This window comes from Sinocyclocheilus anshuiensis, unplaced genomic scaffold (assembly GCF_001515605.1).
Source record: "Sinocyclocheilus anshuiensis isolate Anshui unplaced genomic scaffold, SAMN03320099.WGS_v1.1 scaffold208, whole genome shotgun sequence".
Lineage (NCBI taxonomy): Eukaryota > Metazoa > Chordata > Actinopteri > Cypriniformes > Cyprinidae > Sinocyclocheilus > Sinocyclocheilus anshuiensis.
This window is the reverse complement of record NW_015557186.1, coordinates 1,463,432-1,477,665: the sequence shown is the minus strand read 5'-3', so window position 1 is coordinate 1,477,665 and position 14,234 is coordinate 1,463,432. Positions and strand designations below refer to the sequence as shown.

At 36.7% G+C, this 14,234-nt stretch overlaps 1 long non-coding RNA gene and 1 pseudogene across 1 annotated transcript; one reads left to right on the top strand and one right to left on the bottom strand.

Annotated features, from left to right (window-relative positions):
* LOC107678726 (zona pellucida sperm-binding protein 3-like) overlaps positions 1-1,106 on the top strand; it is a 16,102-nt pseudogene extending 14,996 nt beyond the window's left edge.
* An 854-nt stretch (positions 1,107-1,960) lies between these two features.
* On the bottom strand, positions 1,961-2,931 carry LOC107678741 (uncharacterized). Its single transcript, XR_001632960.1, has 5 exons — positions 2,872-2,931; positions 2,608-2,655; positions 2,414-2,454; positions 2,282-2,305; positions 1,961-2,194 (listed from the first exon to the last, which is right to left on the bottom strand). It is a non-coding gene; the product is annotated as an uncharacterized LOC107678741 (long non-coding RNA).
* Between the last annotated feature and the right edge of the window lie 11,303 nt (positions 2,932-14,234).

Below are 14,234 nucleotides of genomic sequence, written 5' to 3'. Positions count from 1 at the left end.
TTGCAAGGTGTGTTAGTGTTGGTTGTGATTGTGGCATTTGACCTGAAGAGTGCATGGGGAAGTTTGAGACACAGTCAAAGTCCAAGCAGCATGAAGCCACAGTCAAATCAAGCTTCCAGAGGTTCTGCTCTTTCTTCTCAAGGGGTCTTGACTCCTTTGCAGAAGGCTTCTCAGTTTCAGAGTCAGGACTCCAGAGGATTTGCGCAAGAGCCTCTTGGTTTTCAGGAGAAGCAGCTGTTGCAGGGTCCAGTCAAGCCTTTGGACTGGAGGTTTCGCATCGTTCCAGAGGTGCAAAGTGAGTTGGCAGTGGACTTCCAGTTAAGGCAACCCGTGACTCCCAGTAGTGTGGCTGTTCAATGCGGTGAGAACCGGGTTCTTGTGGAGGTAAAGAAGGATTTGTTTAGCAATGGCCAACTGATCCAGCCATCTGGTTTGTCTATGGGAGGCTGTTCTGTTGTCGGTGAGGACTCTGCCTCTAGGGTGCTCATCTTTGAATATGGACCGCAATAGTGTGCTGATGGTAAGAACTGTTAAATCTTACTGGATTTTTTTTGTACACCAAAAAATAAAGGTTCTTTGTGTTAATTGTTACTTGACCGTTTAACACTCATAGGACATTTCTGTTCCTTATAGTGGGTTTTAAGAACTGCTCACTGAAAGCTGCTTTGGGGAACCAGAAGTAGTTCTATGGCATGGCTGATAAAACACCTTTTAAGAGTAGAGAACTCTGTGACAACTTCAGTCTCTTACAGATGACTGAGGATGAGCTTGTCTACACCTTTGCTCTTACCTACACTCCTGAAGGGTTTGCTGGAACTCCGATTACCCGTGCTGGTGGTGCAGTTGTTGGTGTTCAATGGGAACCACCAGGCTTGTGGTTGCTGTGACTCAACATGTGGTCCTGATGGTGGAAATGCTGATCCTTTTGGGGGTAGGTAGCTGCTTTAAGATTGCTTTTGACACGTCAAGTGCTGTACTTAACTTGGGTATTTGCTTTTTCTAGGCATTCAGTGGGAAGGCAAGGCCTCACTCGGTCCTGTAATGGTTCAAGAGCGGCAGAAGACTTTAGCTGGTTTTCAATAAAGGGAAAAACTTGTCTAGTGTAACATTGTTTTGAATGTTCTGTAAATGTGGGGAAACTGGTAATCTAGCTGTACTTCAGGTTCCGGAAGGAAAAGCTCTTTCTCAGTAGGGAAATTAATGTCAACTTGACACTTTAAAGACAGACCTCCTGTGAACTCCGGTTTAGAGAACTGTTAAAGTGGGGTTCCATGTGGGAAAACTACTGTACACTACCCCATGAGCCGCACCAATCTGAGCTGTCAAACTCTGCAGGGAATGCTCGTTTCCTTTTAAGCACTGCAAATATTTGTTTGCATATTCTGCTATTAACTTAGGATGTTTGTCAACTTTAGGTGAGGAATCTTGTTCTTTGCAGTTTTTTTTGTTTTTTTTTTTTGTTTTGTTTTTTTTGTTTAAGACCAGGGTGGGGACTTGTTGGTACATGCATGATTTGAGTTGATTAAGAATGCTGAATGAAGCACACTCCCAGTTTTCAACCTGTAAGCATCAACTTTGGTACAATTCCCACTTGAGTACTCTACCTTCATTTGGGTTATTTGTAGGTCTTATGCATTTTAATATGGATGGCATGCATCTACTTTAAGTTCAGTTTAATATTTAGGATGCCAAACTTGCAGAACCTGTACTGATGTAATTGGCTGTGTCCAGTAGCAGCAGATCAGTTACAGTTCTTAAAAATCATTTGTTGTGTAACAATATACCTTAATCGATCTCATTTAAGATGACCTTTTTAAATTCTGTTATTCATGCAACATCTCAGGCATTTTATTTCATGTTTCACTGTCAATATCGGCATGTTTAGAGACCATTTTAATGTGTCACAACATGACTAAATTTCCATTGAACGGACCCAGGCTCAATAAAAGTCAGACACAACTTGTTTAAGGGTGTTTTAATTTCTTTTTTTTTTTGGGGTTCAAAATGGAGTTGAAAAGTTGTGCGTCATGAGGACATAACTGGACTGCCCTGGCCTCAGGCTATGAACTCATCACTTTTTTCCTTTTTGTTGCTCACATCCTTTTTTCCCATGTTCACCTCCTTGACCGTGTCCTTGTCCATGACCTTGTCCTTTGCCTTTGCCTTTGCTTTTGCCTTGGCCCTTTCCACGCTTCTACAAGTAGAAGTAAAATCAGACGTGCAGTCTATCATTGGATATGTTATGCAATAAGTGCATTGCACGATTGGAGATTGTTTTTACCTTTCCACCTTCATCATCTGAGCTCTGTGAGACAGAAAATATGACAATATGATTACCATACAACTGAAGAACTAACTGTAACCATTTGTGTAGAATTGTAAGCGAGGAGTAGAAATGTACAGAGTGTTATACCTCGGAGCCAGAACCAGAATCTCCGCAATCCTGCTGTTGTTCTGCAGGAGAAATTTGGAAAACAAATAAGCATAAATAATTGTTCTGATAGCATTTAATCAAAATAATTGCGAAAGTGTAACTAAACATTTTAAACTTAATGTCTTCCGATGCCACAAATAGAAAGATGTCAGTATATCAGAAATATCACTTACTTGGATCACTCATGTCAAGATTTTCAGATATTCAACACGTCCGTAACACTAAACCATGAAAAAGACCTGTAAGCAAGATTCTCTTTGCATGCATGTTTGTTATATTTCTTTTGCTGTTTCATAAGATAAAATCCTTGCGAATGAATTTTCTAAATGGACAAAGAGTGAATTTAGTCATATTTAATGATATTTGTCATCAAACGGTCACATGAATCATGCATTTGACAAGTCTCTGTCGCAGCTAATAAATGAGGAATGTCTTACCTCTTGTCTCGTCTTGCTCTCCAGTGTGGAAATGCCGTTTTCTTGCTTGTATTTATACTTTGGATCCGCCCTCAGGTGACACATATACTTGCTCATCCGCACTCAAGGGTGGAAAAACAAGTCTGTGGGCTCACAATTAAACATTAGACTAAGAACCGTGAGTTAACCGAAGAATATTTTAGACATCCACTGTATTTGCTGAATATGTGTCTTAAATTATCACTATGTATTTGTCTGATTCATATATTTGATTGGCTGATGCACTGAATACTGAATAAAAAACCGTGTAAGTTCCTCTAAAATTAAAAATGACAATCCATAAGACATTTGATCAGTGCATGTTAAAACCTGTGAGTTTTTCAACGAAAATGTTCTGATTATGTAAAATGGTGTAGATGCTTTTTTTTCTTCGTGGTGATAGGAATGTTATCGTCCCATTGATGCAGTCCGGATGGAGGAACGCCTAAAACATTTTGGCAGGTACACAGAAACAGACAGTTGAAGGAATCATAATTATGGCCTGTGTTTCCACTTCACTTCTCAAACCAGAAAGTCTACAAACGTCTGTAAGATCTTGCGAGATGTCAACCCAGTTCAACCAAACAGTCTGTTTTAATGAGAAATTTGAGAAGATGCATGCTAAACATCTTTTTTTTTTTTGAACTAACAAATTTAAAGTAATAATTTTTCATAATGCAATTAACTTTTTCATTAAATTCAAAGGAAAACAACAGGAAGTTAGAACTGGTCTTCATTTGCATATGAGGTCATTAAAGTCAGGAAGGTGTTTTACGTTTGTAATCCTTCTTATCCGATGCCCTACACCCATAAAACACATCCTCAATCATATTGAAAGAATCAACAATTATATTAAGCATAGAAATTAAGCATCAAGGCATGAAAAAAAAATGAAAACAGAAACAGTGGCTTATATTTGGACAGTAGAACTATTAAAGAAATAGCAGATGATGTTTGTGGATGATGTTTGCTTTGATATACTGTATATATATATATATATATATATAATTATTATTTTTTGTTGTTGTTGTTGTTGCTGCTTTTTTGGGTCGCTGAGTGCTTTAAATTGCTCATAAATTTGCCAAATTTGTGTTTGATTTGAGTATCTGAAATATTAAGACAACAAATGTCAGTTATCTCGTGCAAAAGAGAGATCACAAATAAATGAAATAGTGATTCAATGGAGACTGTTGTGTCTCAAACTGGAAAAAAAAATTGGCAATTTTGTTTCTATTTGGAAAAGAACATGTAAAAATGAAGCATGGTGATAAAGTTTGAGTGCTTGTAAACTGACACTATGTTGAGCTTTAGATGAACATTGAATGGTTTGTTTGTCTAATATTCTTCTGAAACATAAAGCATTGGGTGTTTGCTCTGTGTTTGTAAAGGGTGAATGAAGAGCCACATAAAGGTTTGTACAACCATCATCTCTAATTGGTTTAATAAAGGATGTTAAAAAGTAGATATTAGCCGTGGGAGAAAATATGCTTCATTATCATGAAAATAATGTCACAATTCAACAAGACAGGCTCATTTTCTTTATGCAACATGCAGTTTCTTTTCTTTTTTTTCTTTTTTTTATGTGATTTTGGGATAAATTAACATGTTCCTGAAAGGTTTCAATAGATCCATCTTGTCACAGTTACTGCTGCAAGGTTCTTATTCATACACATTATTGTGACTGTAATTAGTTAGCACATAACAATGATGTCAGCTTTTGTTTAAATAGCAGCAGAACTCCATGCCAAGAAGGTGAATGTTCTTGGCTGTAATTCTTAATGAGCAGATAATGAACATGACAGATTTATCATGTTTATCATCACAGAATATTGACACGCAGATCGATGCAAACTGATATGTGGTTGCTAGGGTGTTCTGTGTGGTTGCTTAAAGCCCACACTGCAAAATAGAACTTATATTAACAAAGGAGCAAAACCAAAATCAACATCTTCCTGTCCCAGTTCTGATAAACCACCAGCGGCTACAACATATAGCTATGAAGGCCTACCTTTACCACCAATCTCCCAGAGTGTACAGCAGCAACATGCTCAAACTTCTATTCCAGTGCGCAGAAAAACTGCAACATGCAGTACACAGCCCAGTGGATCCAACATAAGAGCTCAGGTTTCTTCAAATGCTGGGGAACAGTCTTATTCAGTGATAAATGTGCTTCAAAAACAGCAGCAAATAACAGAGTTGCTAATACAGCAACAAAAGGCTAGCCACCTTCCTCCACGTGAAATTCCAATATTTGAAGGAGATCCTTTGCAATTCAATTCATTTATTAAAGCTTTCCAGTATTGTGTTGAAGACCAGACAAATAACAAAGGAGATTGCTTGTATTTTTTAGAAAGATATACCAAGGGACGTCCAAAGGAAATTGTTCGTAGCTGCATGAACATGAGACCAGAAAGAGGGTATCAAGCAGCTAAAGCTATGCTTAAGCAGCATTTTGGAAATGATCATGTGGTATCTGCTGCCTACATGGAGAAGGTGCTTGAGTGGCCAATGATTAGGGGAGAAGACGTGACAGCTCTTCAAAGTTATGCAGCCTTTCTGCGAGGTTGCTGTAATGCAATGTCGGAGGTACAGTATTTACAAGAACTGGATGTACCAGCCAATATGAGAACAGTGGTTTCAAAACTTCCATTTAAACTAAGAGAGAAATGGAGAACTGCATCATGTGATCTTATGGATCAACGTAATCGGAGAGCTTCCTTTAATGATCTTGTCTCATTTATTGAGCGTCAAGTTAACATAATTTCTGATCCAATATTTGGGTACATCCAGAATGTGGAAAAAGGAATGATCAGTAAGCCAAAGGATCTCTATCAAAGTCGAAATTGAAAGGTAACAGCTTTGCTACTAGCGTTACTGATGTTGACAGACATACAGTCAAGGAAATGAAGGCAAAAACTGAAAATTCAACTCACAAATTTAAGAGCAGACTGAGTAACCCTGTCACTTGTCTGTTTTGTTCTCAAAATCACTGTCTAGAACAATGTAAGCAGTTTGAGAAGACAAAGCACAGGGGAAAGGTTAACTTTTTGAAGGAAAAGGAGGTTTGCTTTGGCTGCCTGCACACTGGACATCGGAGCATGGAGTGTGCAAGGCGTTTAACTTGCAAAACCTGCCACCAAAAGCATCCTACTGTTATGCACATACATTTCAAACAGAAAGTTGATACAGCTGTTAACACAGATGATAGTCACCATATAGAGACAACTGCACCAACAGTAAACAACACACTTGTGTCTACACAGACATGTAATCATACAGGGGCTGGGGACAGCAGTGGCATTCTTCCTGTTCTTCCAGTACAAGTTAAGTCTGCATTTGGCAACAAAGTCATCCAGACTTATGCCTTTTTGGATACAGGCAGTACTTCTACATTTTGCTCCGAGAGTTTGATGAGAAAATTGAATCTAAATGGACGAAAGACAAAAATCTCACTGCTCACAATGAGTCCTAAATCAACGGTCACTAGCTATGTTATAAATAATTTGGAGATTTCAAGCCCCACTGGCGAGGACTTTTACAGGCTACCAGAAGTTTACACCCTGAAATATATTAAAAAATGAGAACAAAAGGTTTCGTACCTTTGTGGCAAACAGGGTATCTGTTATCAGAGAGGCTTCGGATGTGACCCAGTGGAAGTACATCCACATTTCTCAAAATCCAGCAGATGATGTGTCTAGAGGAATGGACGGTTCAGAAGCTCATAACCAGCAAAAGGTGGTTAAATGGTCCAGAGTTTCTGTGGAAACCAGAAGGGGAGTGGTTAAACCACAGCATTGAGATGAACATTTCTGATGATGATCCAGAAATTAAAAAGGAGCTCACAATAAATCTTGTAGCTTCAGAAGATGCCAATAATGCTACTCATAGATTGATTACATACTTTTCTGAGTGGAAACGACTCAAAGTATCAGTAGCATGGTTGCTGAAGTTTAAGAACATTTTACTGGAACTGAGCCACCAACGAAAGCAGGCTATTGTAACATCAGATGACCTGAGCAATGTGAAACGCAAAATGCAGAAAGTTAAAACTTGCTTGACTTCGAATGACCTGTTTAAAGCAGAAAAAGCCATCATCCAATTCTGTCAACGAGAGAGGTTCAGCAAGGAAATTGTTTCATTAGAATCTGGGAAATCTAAAATCAGAAGGGATAGTACTATTTATAAGCTAAACCCGTTCTTGAAGATGGACTGTTGAGAGTTGGTGGTCGGCTATGCAAGATTGCAATGCCGGAAGAGGTAAAGCATCCTGTAATTCTCTCCAAAGATCAGCATATTTCCAAGCTTATACTAAAGCACATCCATGAACAGATTGGTCATGGTGGAAGGAACCATATTCTTTCTACATTAAGAAGAAAGTACTGGATCACCCACGCCAATCCAGGTGCCAGGAGAGTCCTTTCGAGTTGCATCTTTTGCAGGCGACAGAAAGCGAAATTAGGTGAGCAGCTGATGGCTGACTTACCTGAAGAAAGGTTGACGGTAGATCTACCTCCATTTACTAATGTAGGAGTGGATTACTTCGGTCCGATTGAAGTAAAAAGAGGCCGCTCTCTCGTGAAACGTTATGGTGTGATTTTTACATGCATGGCCAGTAGAGCAGTCCATTTGGAGGTTGCCTATTCTCTAGACACTGACTCTTGCATTAATGCATTGCGCAGGTTCATATGTAGAAGAGGACAAGTGTCTCGTTTAAGATCTGACAATGGAACAAATTATATTGGCGCAGAAGGAGAATTGAGAAAGGCCCTTGAACCAGACTTGAATCAAAACAAGATTAAGAAAACCTTGGCACACAAAGGCATCAAGTGGAGTTTTAATCCACCGGCGGCTTCACACTATGGAGGTACATGGGAACGCATCATAAGAATGGTAAGAAAAGTATTGTCTTTAATTCTACGTCAACAAACATTGGATGATGAGGGATTGCACACCTTTCTTTGTGAAATAGAGGCTATCCTAAATGATAGACCTCTTACCAAAGTATCTGATGATCCAAATGACTTGGAGCCACTCACCCCCAACCATCTTCTTACAATGAGAAAAAACACCAATCCTGCCTCCTGGGCTGTTTGATGAAAGGGACCAGTATGCAAGAAGAAGATGGAGGCAGGTACAATACCTCTCTGACCTCTTTTGGAAGAGGTGGATAAAAGAGTACTTACCTCTACTTCAAGAAAGGCAAAAATGGACCAAGGAAAGACGTCATTTTCAACCAGGTGACATTGTTCTCATTGCAGACTCTGTGGCCCCTCGCAATTCTTGGATGCTTGGAAAAGTGCTCGAAACATTCCCAGATCAAAAGGGTTTGGTCAGATCTGCAAGAATCCAAACTAAAATGAATGTTATAACAAGACCAGTAACAAAAATGTGTATTTTAATAGAAACATAAGACATGAACGTTTAAAGAACTCATGAATGCATACAATTTGACTTGCTTATTTATTTTGTTTGGTTATTGATTGTAAAAAAAGGTGTTGAAAATATAGAATACAGAAGAAGAATGTTTTTTTTTTGTGACTCATGGCTCCTTATATAAATATGTTAATTGAATTGTTTATTTCTCCCAGTCATACACAATTAGGGGCTGGTGTATAGGAGCCATTTTTTTATTGTAATTTTCTTTCACACCACTAGAGGGTGCATAATGTATTTATACGCTCAAGTCAACTTCTAGGTGTGCGTCGAAGAAGGTCAAGCAAGTTTTTTGACCGTGATGGACTTGAATGGATTGTTTGTTTATTTTGTTGTTTGCGTTTTATTTTGTAATAATAGAAATGGACAATAAATGGATTGGAATATCCAACTTTATTTTCAAAGGTATAGAAATTGCATTTTATTATCGGCCTGTTCAAGAAACAAACGCGTCAAAACCAATGATCTGATAATACGCACCTACAATGAACATGACAGATTTATCATGTTTATCATCACAGAATATTGACACTCAGATCGATGCAAACTGATATGTGGTTGCTAGGGTGTTCTGGGTGGTTGCTTAAAGCCCACACTGCAAAATAGAATTTCTTAGCCAGTATTTTTATGTTGTTTTCCAGTAAAAAAATATATAAACATTGCATGCATTTACTTGAGAAGCAAAATTGCTGAAGATATTATATCTTGTTTTCTTAAAAATTAATAAAATTAAGTGAGTTTTACCTGAAAACAAGAAAAGAATTCTGCCAGTGGAGTGAGAAAAATAAGTTTGTTTTTCCTTTGAATTAAGTTGTAATTTTTCTTACCCTATTTATTTAGATATGCTTTCATGTTTTAAGCAAAAACTCACATAATAATGATACATCTTTCAAAAAACAAGACTTAATATCTTATGTAATTTTGCTTCTCAAGTAAATGTATCTTGATTTAAGAATGTTTAGATATTTGTACTGGAAAACAAGACAAAAATACTGAGTAAGAATATATATACAGGTGTATATACATATATATATATATATTAATGCATTCATAAATTTTAAGATATTGATATCATTAATAATCCCTTTAAATAACAAAAGTCAGTTCATCCAGGATATAACATCATTTTGGAGGGAAAACAACTGCACAAACATCAATAACCCTGCGTCCCAATGTTCATACTATCTAACCTAAATAGTATGTGAGATTAAAATAAGTGTGTAGTATGTTGTAAAGTGTATGCCAAAAGTCTCCGGATGGTCTATTTCAGATTTTTGATGTGTGGATCTCTGCCCACTCTAATGGCTAATGTTGCCTACAATCCATTGCGCTTTGGCGAAGGATTCGGTTCAGATCTACAAACACGAATAAAGTGTTAAAACTACAAACATGGTAGATAATGTGCGACCGACGGTTAAGTAGAAAGGTTTAGATAAATGGGTTTGAGTTACTAGTAATCAACATTTAACCTAGTAAAAAAAAATTTCATGTTATCTGTTATATTTCTTCTGCAACAACGTCAGCTTTTATAAACATTAACCTTTTGGCCATTAACTTTTAAATGCATCATCATCTCCGCATAAAGACCCACGGCTGGCAGATCAACAAGCTACTTCTTTTTTCTCCAGTACGGTAAGAGGTTAAATTAAATGAAATGTGGAGGATGTTAACTGTGACAAGATGATTGAAAGGCAAGTTTACAGTAGTCTCAGCCTCAGCCTTAGACGCTTTAAAATACGTCCAAGAGTTTTACATACTGGTCTGTTATTGTGGAGACATTTCCATGCCTCTAAACATGACTCAGCACAAAACAAATTGTGATTGGTTGCTTTACCTGTCAGTCATGTGGCCTCTTGGCCAGTCCTTGGCCATTCAACAATGGACAATTCTTCCATCAGTCTGAAGGTCTGGCTACGAGAGACTGAAGCCGTTTCTCAATATGTGCTCTTGTCTGTACTTGAATTCTTGTGGACTTGTGAAATGTCATCAGTCATTGCCCAAGTACTATTCAAATTCAAAGATCACATTAGGGCTGTCAAAATGGCTGAAAAACTAAATTCGAATTTTTTACTTAAATATTATCAATATTCAAATTATATTCGAATTTAAAAGGCATAATTTCAGTTAGGGGGAAAAAAAGCTGTTGGCTTCTCTCCTGAGGCCACAAGAGGGCGCATCGAGCAAAATATTATGCACGTTTCTTCAAAGCATAATAAAATAACACGACTATCTTTAAAAAAAAAGTGCATAATGTTTAAAATTATGTTTATAAACCATATATAATTAATAAAGTCGCTTGTTCATGCATTTATATATAGTTTAACACAAAGGACCGAAAACCAATCACAAAAAGTACTTTCTTTAAATTCGACGAATATTCGAAATTCTAATTTTTTTTTGACAGCCCTACTTCACATCCAAGTATACAGTTCAAACCCCCAGATGTGTTCTTGCTCCGCCCCTTTTATCGAGGATGCATCCAGAGGTGACTTGTGCCAACTTGAGGCAGCCAGGTATCCCAGAATGCATTTCGCACCAACCAGCGAGCGTTAATGTCGGAGGAGAAAACTCACATCATTTTCAAAATACTACTGTTATTGTGTCATGAAGTTTTAAGAGTTTTTCAGGCGAGAATGTAGTTGTTTAAAACTCAAATCTGTGGTTTATTTATAAAGATAGGGCCTATTTTAAAATTTGCTTCGCTGATTTCGGAGATGTGCGCTCCAGGCGATCACCGGGCGCTCAGTGCTCAGGTTTCCCGCAGAGAGCATCTTTACCTCGGCTAGTCCTTCTGACATTTGCCGCTGGCTCTGATCTCTCTGTAGTGGTTAAACATGAGATATAATTCATTTTGGGTATATCTAACAGGCAATCTTTGGTCTCATGAATATATTTTTTGTTCCAGGTCATATTGTTTTGGCTGAGCACAAAGTTATGTTTCATAACTTTATATATTTATTTAACTTTACCGTACTACAGCACTGACTTTGTAGCATACGTTTGACTGAGTTGTATGCTTTTGTCTTTAATTTCCTATTATATAAGCCTCTTATACTTTATTTTTCTTCACCAAAAGAGTACATACTTTAAGGGCGTAGTATAACTATAGACAAATTGGGACGCAGCATAAGATTCATTAAATCGATAAGTTTTGTGATGCATTGTTAGTATTTTAGTACTATTATAGTTTTTATTATAAATATTTTCAATTACATTTTATTTTTATATTACCTGTTTTAATTTTAATTTTAAAGTTTTAGTATTTTTGTTTGTTTTTATTTATTTTTTAGTTTAGTTTTTTATATGCCTATACAGATTTTGTTAAGTTTCAGTTTTAGTTTATTTACTTTTAGTTATTTTAGAATTTCAGCTTAAACTAAATGAGCTTTCAAAAAGTGGCGATAAGTTTTAATTTTTTATATTTTATTTAATTTTAATTTAATTTTATTTCAGTTAATGTTTATTTTATTTCAAGTAATAAAAATTTTATTTGTAATGTTTTTTAACCAGAGCTATTGTTTTTTTTTTTTTACAAAAGTACTTCCTTAAATTACAACGTAAACAAGCATATTCTAGTTATGACTAGTGAAAGATGGGTTGAGCACTATTACCAGCATTAATAACAACAAATGTAGTGTCACGCCTTAAACTCCTCACACTCCTCTGATTGGTCGCTCAAGGGGGCTTGTCAAGTTAGCACTACACCTGCTCCTATTATGAACTTCAGGTTTATTTTTAAAAGATCTTGCCGTTTCCAAAAGACTCGCAGTGCAGCATACTTGCTCACTCATTTTTGACATTCAATGTATGCCTAAAAACGTTTTCGATACTCATTTGATTCTGCTATTTTTAAATACTTGTTTACAATGTTTTGTGCATTATTTTCTGATGTTAAACGTTTTAAAATTACAGTTCACAGCATAAAAAGATAAAACATTACTATACATACATGCACATATATATATATATATATATATATATATATATATATATATATATATATATATATATATATATATATATATATATATATATATATATATATATATATATATATATATATCACACATTGCTTGTTTTGTGTAGGTATGGTTTCTAAGAGTAAGATAATACAATGAAATGATCAACTACTGAATAAACTACTTTCATTTCATATCATTTCATCATTTAATTTCCTTTATATGTTGTTCAGTTTTGTGAGATACATGTGTGCTTTGCATTTCACCTTTATGAGAAAGCACAAATATATACAAATGTTTGATATGCACAAAGAGCAGGTATCTCAGTGTACTGTAATATAAAGCCACAGCGCCATCTGAATCTCTTTTGTAAAAGCCTGCATACACATGCTTAGTGTTGATGAGATGACCGGTCATGCAGCAAAACACTATAGTTTCCCCTCGAGCCACGGGTGTGGTTTACGCTGAATGTTTCAGGTGTGGCCGTACAAACACAGGCATAATTTGCTGCACATTAAAGCAACCCAAAGTCACACACTGACATTCTATGCTGAACTAAACCACCTATCCAGAAAACACGTTTAACAGTTTCTTCCCACAGGCAGTATCTCTTTATATATAGAGATTTGCACTTTGGCCTCATTAGTTACACTCTTAAAAATAAAGGTGCTTCACGATGCCATAGAAGAACCTTTTTGTCTAAATGGTTCCATAAAGAACCTTTAACATCTGAAGAACCTTTCTGTTTCACAAAAGGTTCTTTGTGGCGAAAGAAGGTTCTTCAGATTATAAAAAGGTAAGAAAGAGATGGTTCTTTAAAGAACCTTTGACTGAATGGTTCTTTGTGGAACCAAACATGGTTCTTCTATGGCATCGCTTGAAGAACCTTTTGAAGCACCTTTATTTTTAAGAGTGTACACTCTTTATTCTGATGCTCTGTTGTTTTATATACTGTATATATTGCCAACCCAGATAGCACACGTACTTCTGCAAGATGTCTGTTAAAGATCGCTTCATCTGGAAAGCATCTGCTGTGTACAAACATCTGACAGACGTCTTTAAGATGCAGAGGTGTAAAGTATTTGAGTAAATGTAATTAATTACTGTGCTTGAGTTTCTTTTTGGATACTCTGTAGTTTGACTGAGTATCAAAGATATTAGCAACTTTTACTCTCTACTTCACTACATTTTTGAATGAGTATCTCTACTCTTTACTCCGCTACATTTGTAATGAGTGTTGCAGTTACACATTACATTTTGCATGGACCTAGCTTTTTCTGAAGCAGTTCATTTCTGCTACAAACGAGGTGTTATCGCCAACTACAGGGCACTGAAAGTACTATATCTTGTGTGTTTTGCCCTTACTCATCCAAACTTGTCAACAAGGCTACTTTGCATGATTGTGAGTTCCTTAGCAAAGCAGTTGTGAGTCACAGGTGTTTTATGTATGAGATGAGGACATGACTGGGCTTTGACTTTTTCATTTTACTTAACATTATTTTATTTATCCGTTACTGAAGAGTAGTGATGTTCGGTTCTTGAACGAATTGTTCTTTTGAGCCGGTTCTCAGGAAGTAACCGGTTGAGCCGGTTCACAAATCGAACTGAATCGAACTTTAGTTCCGGGTTGATGACGCAGGACGAACAGCCGAAGTAGCACGACCAACTCAAAAAGAACCGAATGAGCAGGTTCAACCAACTGTCGAAGTTTGCCGAGGATTACCGAGGACTCAACAAGAACCGAATGAGCCGTGGCGAAGTTTGCCGAGGATTACCGAAGATTCTGATGAGTGAGTTGACGATACTGTGCAAGCCTGAGGCGCGTACTGGAAACATGCTTATTATGACTGTTATTAATTTACATTTTATTAAAACCTGCAAAAACCTTTCTGTCGAGTGATGTAAATAAATTTTACAATAGTTTATTGTGCATGCATATTATATTTAAAGTTG